The sequence below is a fragment of the Oncorhynchus nerka genome, linkage group LG18, assembly GCF_034236695.1.
Source record: "Oncorhynchus nerka isolate Pitt River linkage group LG18, Oner_Uvic_2.0, whole genome shotgun sequence".
NCBI lineage: Eukaryota > Metazoa > Chordata > Actinopteri > Salmoniformes > Salmonidae > Oncorhynchus > Oncorhynchus nerka.
Genome location: NC_088413.1, coordinates 36,976,354 through 36,984,064, shown reverse-complemented (window position 1 = coordinate 36,984,064; position 7,711 = coordinate 36,976,354). Strand labels below are relative to the sequence as shown.

Here is a 7,711-nt window from a genome sequence, read left to right as displayed (position 1 = left end):
TATCCGGTCCTAGACCGGATTAGATACGGTGTCCTGCATGTGTTTGACCAAGAAAAAACTCGAAGGGAAATGACAAGACTCTAGACACCGTGTGGAAGCTGTAGGTACTGCAACCTCAGTCAATTAATTGTGGTTCACCTTTATCAATGGGATCAAGTAGCGCATGGATATATTTTCCCATTTTCAGTGATCAGTTTTTCCTGTGCTTTTCGATGTAAATGCCGTTCTGGTAAAGCCACAGCAGTGATTTAACCAGTTTTTTAAACGTCTGAGTGTTTTCTATCCACACAGACTAAGCAAATGCATATACTATATTCCTGGCATGAGTAGCAGGGCGCTGAAATGTTGAGCGATTTTTAACAGAATGTTCAAAAAAGTAGAGGGTCGACTGAAGAGGTTAAAATATTTAAAATATGGACACTTACCACGCTGCACCTTGGTCCTCCTCTCTATCTCCAGACGACAACCGTTACAGAGCAGGTGTTCATGATGTTTTGTACACTCAGTGTATAATGACGAGATACTAATGTCTCCACCCTAACAGTGGGAGTCTTTTTATAGGTGCACCATCGAGATCATCCTGTCGGGCTGTATCATCACCACAACTGCACTGCCCTCAACCACAACGCTCTCCAGAGGGTAGTGAGGTTTGCACTACGCATCACCGGTGGCAAACTACCTGCCTTCCAGGACACCTACAGCACCCGATGTCACAAGAAGGCAAAAAGATCATCAAGGACAACAACCACCCGAGCCACGACCTGTTCACCCCGCTATCATTCAGGACCAAGAAACTTAAAAACAGCTTCTATCTCAAGGCCATCTGACTGTTAAACAGCCATCACCACATTAGTCATCTCATATGTATTTTAAATTTAAAATTAATTTTGCCTATTCCTCACAAGTCCTCGACTGGCAGCTTCAATAATTGTACCCGCAAAATACCAGTCTCAACATCCTATTTAAAAAGCTGCCAGTTGAGGACTTGTGAGGTATCTGTTTCTCAAACTAGACACTCTAATGCACTGGGGTCTCCTACTCCTGCCTGCACACCACCTGTCATATGGCCTTCTCTGGACCAACTGCCTCCCCCGTCTCCCCTGGTCACACCACCATAGCATCCTCGTCTGGTGTCCCTGCCCCTTGCAATTTGAATACAGCCACCTCCACAGGTAAACACATGTTAAATTACCAAAAAATGACTGTTATGTGATTTATAAAACTGTAATGTTTCAACTTTTTTTCTTTCTTTACTTATCTACAGTCTATAGCAACAGCCCTCAAGGCATCCACCGCCAAAACTTCTGCAGCTTCCTCCAGAGGTATTGTTGTAAAAACAATTGAAAAGGGTTTTCATGAAACATGCTCTAACACTACTTTTTCTCTTAACTGCAGCACAGAAAAGGAAGAGAAAAGCTCCACCGGCCACCTCACGCTACCCATGGCAGCACTCTCAGGTACTTCATAATCTTTATTTTTCTCTCTCAGTTGTATCAATTACTATTGTTGCTGTAATACTTCTACATTTTGCAAAACTATGTTAATCAATTTCATGTTTTTCTTTTTTATTAAATAAAAGCAGACACCACCTGCTGTGCAGCACACGTGTGTGCTGTGACTTCTGCCAGCACCGGTTCCACTGTAGGTGTGTGCAGTGTGGTCTAGATGTGGCGGTGGAGCTAGATTTTTAGAGTGATTTTTGCGACAATATAAGGATGGAGGTCAAGATGTAATTGTTTTTTTTGTTGGCTTTCATATGAAATGATTTATAAAAAATAAAAAAAATACATGTCTAAAATATAATATATATTTATTCAACCCATCTTGTGTGTTTCTTCCTTTACTTTCCAAGGTCACCTCTGCACACAAACTCCAGCAGTGTTTTAATTGTTTATGTCAATGCAGATGACTGAAATTGAAGTTGTATTTATTTAAACTTATTTATGGTTTAGTATTAAACTGTTATCTACTTCCTCAAAACATAAGATTAATCTATAAAACAAATTATGAGACATTATTTCGTTACAACGCTGAAGATGTTGGTGAAGAAGCATTTTTTTAAGAGTCCACAGGAGGGCGCACCGAAAAGTTGACTTTCAAGTCATTTTTTTAAACTGGAAAGCTAGCCAACTAGTTAACTATCTAGTAAAGACTTCGGATACGAGGTTGGCTTCTCATTTTTGAACAAAATGAAACAGATATATCTTGTAATTGAACAAAATAGTAAGGTGGCTGATAACTGGGGACCGTATGCCGATAATACGGGACATGCTAAGCCGTTTATCAAATGCCAAACATGCTAATTGCTGACCCGTTAGCTAACATTTTTACGACACCAATAATCACAAAACATTGATGGCATGATCACAAGATAACACTGTTGAAGGTAATATATTTCTTAAACGCGGTTGAATATGACGATAATATGGGGTTCCACGCTAGAATGACACTCTTTTTGACCAGACGGCATCAGATACATGGCCAACACATACTGAGACAGGGGCGTCGGATGCTTTATCTGAGATTGACGTGACTTTTTGTTAGCGTGCGTCTACGTCAAATAAATGATCAATATTTATATTTTTAATTTTGACAGACAAAGAGGTACGGTAGGGCGGGCCAGTCCCACTAAGGCCCACCCATAACAGTGGCCCTGGTGCATATTGGTAATTAGTGTTACCAATACCAAATTTTACTAACCATGTGGGGGATATTTCAGTGGCCTAGCATTCTGTTCGTCCCGTTCCCCAGGTACTTTTTCTCCTTTTCTAAATGCTATGCGTACAGTATGTCCTACTCAAAAAATCCTATCACTGATATTCACACTTCTAGTCAATATGACACATAATTAATTAACTTCACACTTTTCACTGTGCAGGCCTAATAGAATGCTGCATAGAATGGCTGATTTGCTTATATTTGTAAAGGCGTGATTTGGCTGGAGGAATGTGAGGAAGTCTGCATGTCATTGTGGCAGTAAGGGGGAAACACTGGATGAAACCTTCGTTACTCTTCAATTAACTCAGACACACACACACTCCCTCCCTCACACACTCTCTCTGTCTCTCACACTCTTTTTGTCTCCCTCTCTCACAAACACACACACACACTGTTCCCAACTTTAGAACATTAGGCACCAAACAGTGCACACATTTTGTCACATCCCTGTTAGTGTGAATTTCTCCTTTGCCAAGATAATCTATCCACCTGACAGGTGTGGCATATCAAGAAGCTGATTAAACAGCTTGTACTGAGGACAATAAATGGACACTCTAACATGTGCAGTTCTGTGACACAACACAATGTCACAAGTATTGAGGGAGCGTGCAATTGGCATGCTGACTGCAGGAACATCCACCAGAGCTGTTGCCAGATAAATTAATGTTCATTTCTCTACCACAAGCCTCCTCCAACATTGTTTTAGAGAATTTGACAGTACGGATGCATATCTGTATTCCCATCCATGTGAAATCCATAGATTAGTGCCGAATTTGTTTATTTCAATCGACTGATTTCCTTATAAAAACATTTTAAATTGTTGCGTTTATTACATTTTTTCAGTGTAGTTTGGGCTTACATTAGCCCTATATGATTCCTACCTTTTGAAGCAGATCTTGTGAGTAGCAGACCCTTTTCCTTTCTCCCTGTGCCAATCAAATCTGCCTAGACCTGTCAAGTGGGCAGATTGTTAGCTAGCTAGGTAACATGACTGAACAACATTGTTATCAAACCAATCATTTGCGACCCGGGATTAGTTTAAAACAGCCCGGGACATGGTTTGTGAAATGATATCAAATGTGAAATCGTGCAGAAATAGAAAAAGGTAGCTCTGGTACTGTTTGGACTAGACACAGCTGTAAGCATGTCTGTGCTCCATTCTCCCCCTCTGTCAGTCAGAGGCTGCTTGACAGCGAACTCGCAAATTGCAAAGTCTACTCAGACTGGCCTGTGCTCTTGGTTATAACAGGCGCTGCTCCAATGTAGCGAATGTAACAACAGAAGACTCATCAGGGTCTGCATCTCCGTTCGCCATCACGGCTAAATATATTTTCAAAACGGATGGAAAAATTGGACGTGCAGGAAGACCCGGATGGAGAGTAGCAAAGGTGAGTGATTGCTGGGAGGGCAGGCAACTGGCTGATCGAGCTCCCATGCGTGAGATGCGGGGAAAGTGGAGTGGACATTATGGCATACAAGAGATTAGTTGCTGTTGCTTAAATTAAGCAGAATTTATAAACAATACTGGCTTTATAAAGATCTTATAACAGGCGCCAGCTAGTTCTTTAGATTGGCAGGGCCGGTCAACGTGGTTGTATCATGTGAAACGGCACTAATGGTATTCTAAAATGTTGGAATCGTAAGTATCATGACGTTTTGGTAGAGTGATATTACCGTGGTACTGGTATACCTGGTATACCCTGCAACACTACTGGTGATGATAAACAACAAGCATGACAGTAATTAGTAATAGTTGGTTATTCTTATTCTGTATGGCTTTTGTTTATGGTGAATTATGTAAAGTGTATAATAATGCATAATATACATAACTCGGTTACGTTAAACTACTAACACGATCTTAGATACCGCAATATGCAAATCTCCAAGCTGCCTTAAAATACATAATCCACTATTTTCTTTATAATCTGTTTAATGTGTGATATGTAGAGACAACGTTTGATAGCAGCAGGCATAGCTGGATTTAAAAAAGTGAAGGTCTGAACCGCTTTAGTTCAGAAGCCAAAAAAAAATGAAAATATTGATATACCTTATGTGTACCTAAACAGAGGGTGAAGTACAAAGTAGGATAACCAACCCAGACAGACAACGAGCTGTATGCGTAGGTGCTCGCTCGCTCCCGAAAAACTGTACTACTCACCAAAGCCCAAACAGAGCCTGTACAACTTATCATAGACAAAGGTTTGGGAGGAGCCTTTCGGTTCTTGTCAAGGTTGCTAGCAGCTTTTAGATCCAGCATTCGCCCTCAAAACCTGAAAAGTACCTGGATGCGCGTATCTAAGACTTTTCACCTTGTCAGCCTCGCTCTCGCTGTGGGACAATAGGCGAAACACTTGGTGCATAGCTGAACTCTATATACCACCTGCTCCAAAGAGAGTGATTATCGAGATGGAGAAGCTTACCGATGCTACTCTAAGGCTTTTCTCTGAGACAGAGGAGGACAAATACCGCTTGAAATCCAAAACACTGGAACTCCTCACCTGGACTGATAAGCCTTGAGTAAAGTCCCCTATTGCAACTCCATGTTAGGCCTCAACGGTATGTTCTCAGTAGAACAAACAAGAGTCTGAGTGTTTGTCCCAAATGGAACCCTACACCCTATAAAGTGCACTACTTTCCCTTTGGGCCCTGGTCAAAAGTAGTGCACTATATAGGGAATAGAGTGCCATTTCAGACACTCATCACTCTGTTTTGTATGAAACTATTCTGAAATCTACCTACAGTTAAAAATCTGAAATATCTGTGCGCTTTATATTACAGCAAGTGTTCATATGGTAAGCCAAGGTGCTCTTTAGTAACTCAGGTGAAGGTAAAATACAACTACACTTGCCCATAGATGTTAATGTAGGATCATATTTGCACTTGAACCAGGTTGTTATTGTAAAAGATCCGTTTTGCTTAAATAAATGCATTTTCCCTGCTCGGGTTTCTATTAGGGAATTGTCAAAATGACCTTGATAGTAAGCTTTTAGAGTGTGGAAAGCCATAGATACTCGTATCTAGGTACTTTTCAGGTTTGGAGGGCAGAATGCTGGATCTAAAGCTGCATTCTGGTGCAAATTCTCCTGTGTTGAAACAACAGTGTTAAGTTTACCCCTGGGCCAGTGTGTATCTCGGTCCACGCTTAGTGCTGACGCTGTTACATTTTAGTCAGTGTTACGGAATCAACACTTTTAGTGTTATCCAACAACACCTCTATATTTCTATATAGTTTGCACCAATGGCGTTATGCAATAATATCTCATATAGTATTTTATTTTAACCATTACATGAAGAGGTCTGTATCTCAATATTATGTACAACTATTTATTGTCACATTTCTTTAACCTTTATTTAACTAGGCAAGTCAGTTAAGAGCAAATTCTTATATACAATGACGGCCAAACCTGGACGACGCTGGGCCAATTGTGCGCCGCCCTATGGGACTCCCAATCCCGGCCGGATGTGATGCAGCCTGGATTCGAACCAGGGACTGCAGTGACACCTCTTGCACTGAGATGCAGTGCCTTAGACCACTGCGCCACTCAGAAGCCCCACATGCTCTTATGTAAGCATTTACAAACTGGTAGAAGACATGCTCAAACTTTAATTCACATGACCATAGACCTTCACCAAGTGAGTTCCTAGGCAAATAATATGATTAAAATGAAACTCTTTATGACAATACATGACATACTGTATCTCATAAGGACTTATTGTGAGGCCTAGTTTTACCCTAATACAGTGGCCTGAAACTCATTGTTTACAGGCCACATCAAGGCTGTAAGTCACATTATGCTGGCTTGCAAAGTAATGCGTAAATCCTATTGGAATCCAGCCAGAGTTAAGATATCCAACAATCTGAACTTTCATTCACCCGCAACCTGCATTCAGAATGATTGTCAAGGTTATAAACGTGATATTTTGGTATTTTATTAGAATCCCCATTAGCTGTTGAGAAACCAGCAGCTACTCTTCCTGGGAACCACCACAAAACATAAAACATGATATTATACAGAACATTAATAGACAAGAACAGCTCAAGGACAGAACTACTGTACATCAAACATTAAGAAAGTAGACTACCTAAACCATTTAAACTGGAACAACCATTTCAGTAAAGGGTGCAATAAATTGACTGGATCATTTTGGGGGAAAATTATTGTCATTCTGTCACAACCTGATCTGTTTCACCTGTCCTCGTTATTGTTTCCACACCCTCCAGGTGTCGCTTGTTTTCCCCAGTGTATTTATCCCTGTGTTTCCTGTCTCTCTGTGCCAGTTCGTCTTGTATGTTCCAAGTAAACCAACGGTTTTTACTGTACTCCTGCCTTTGCTATTCTCTTTTTTCTAGTCCTCCAGGTTTTGACCCTTGTCTGTTCTGGACTCTGTACCCGCCTGCCTGACCATTCTGCCTGCCTTGACCACAAGCCTTTCTACCACTCTGTACCTCCTGAACTCTGATCTGATTTTGACCTTTTGCCTGTCCACTACCATTCTCTTGCCTCCCCTTTTGGATTATTAAGCATTGTAATACTCCAACAATCTGCCTCCTGTATCTGCATCTGGGTCTCGCCTTCTGTCATGATAATTTATCTTTGTGTAGCATAATCAATACATGTACATGTACACTTAATCAATACATGTACAAGAACACTTTCACACTCAACAGTGGTTATTAACACCAACACTGGGGGTTTTAATGCATCCAGTTGTACAACTGACTAGGTATCCCCCTTTCCCGTTTACACCAATGAGTGTTAATTTCACAATTTCAGAGTTAATTTAACACCTGAATCAACACCAGAAATGTTACACTGATAAATCCACACTAGGTGTGCATCTAAGTTGTTGTAAGTATGTGTATCTTTGTATCGCGTGTATTTAAAAAAAAAAGGTTTTAAATGTATATTATTTTTTAAGAAAAGGAATTTAACCTCATTCCTGGAACTGGTATAGTTGCCAATTGCTGTCTGGTGCTATAGTGTCGTGCACG

The 7,711-nt window shown here is 40.7% G+C and overlaps 1 long non-coding RNA gene across 1 annotated transcript; it reads left to right on the top strand.

Annotated features, from left to right (window-relative positions):
- The first annotated feature begins 230 nt into the window (after positions 1-230).
- Positions 231-1,457, top strand: LOC135561555 (uncharacterized). Its single transcript, XR_010459555.1, has 3 exons — positions 231-1,172; positions 1,265-1,322; positions 1,396-1,457. It is a non-coding gene; the product is annotated as an uncharacterized LOC135561555 (long non-coding RNA).
- Positions 1,458-7,711: the final 6,254 nt, after the last annotated feature.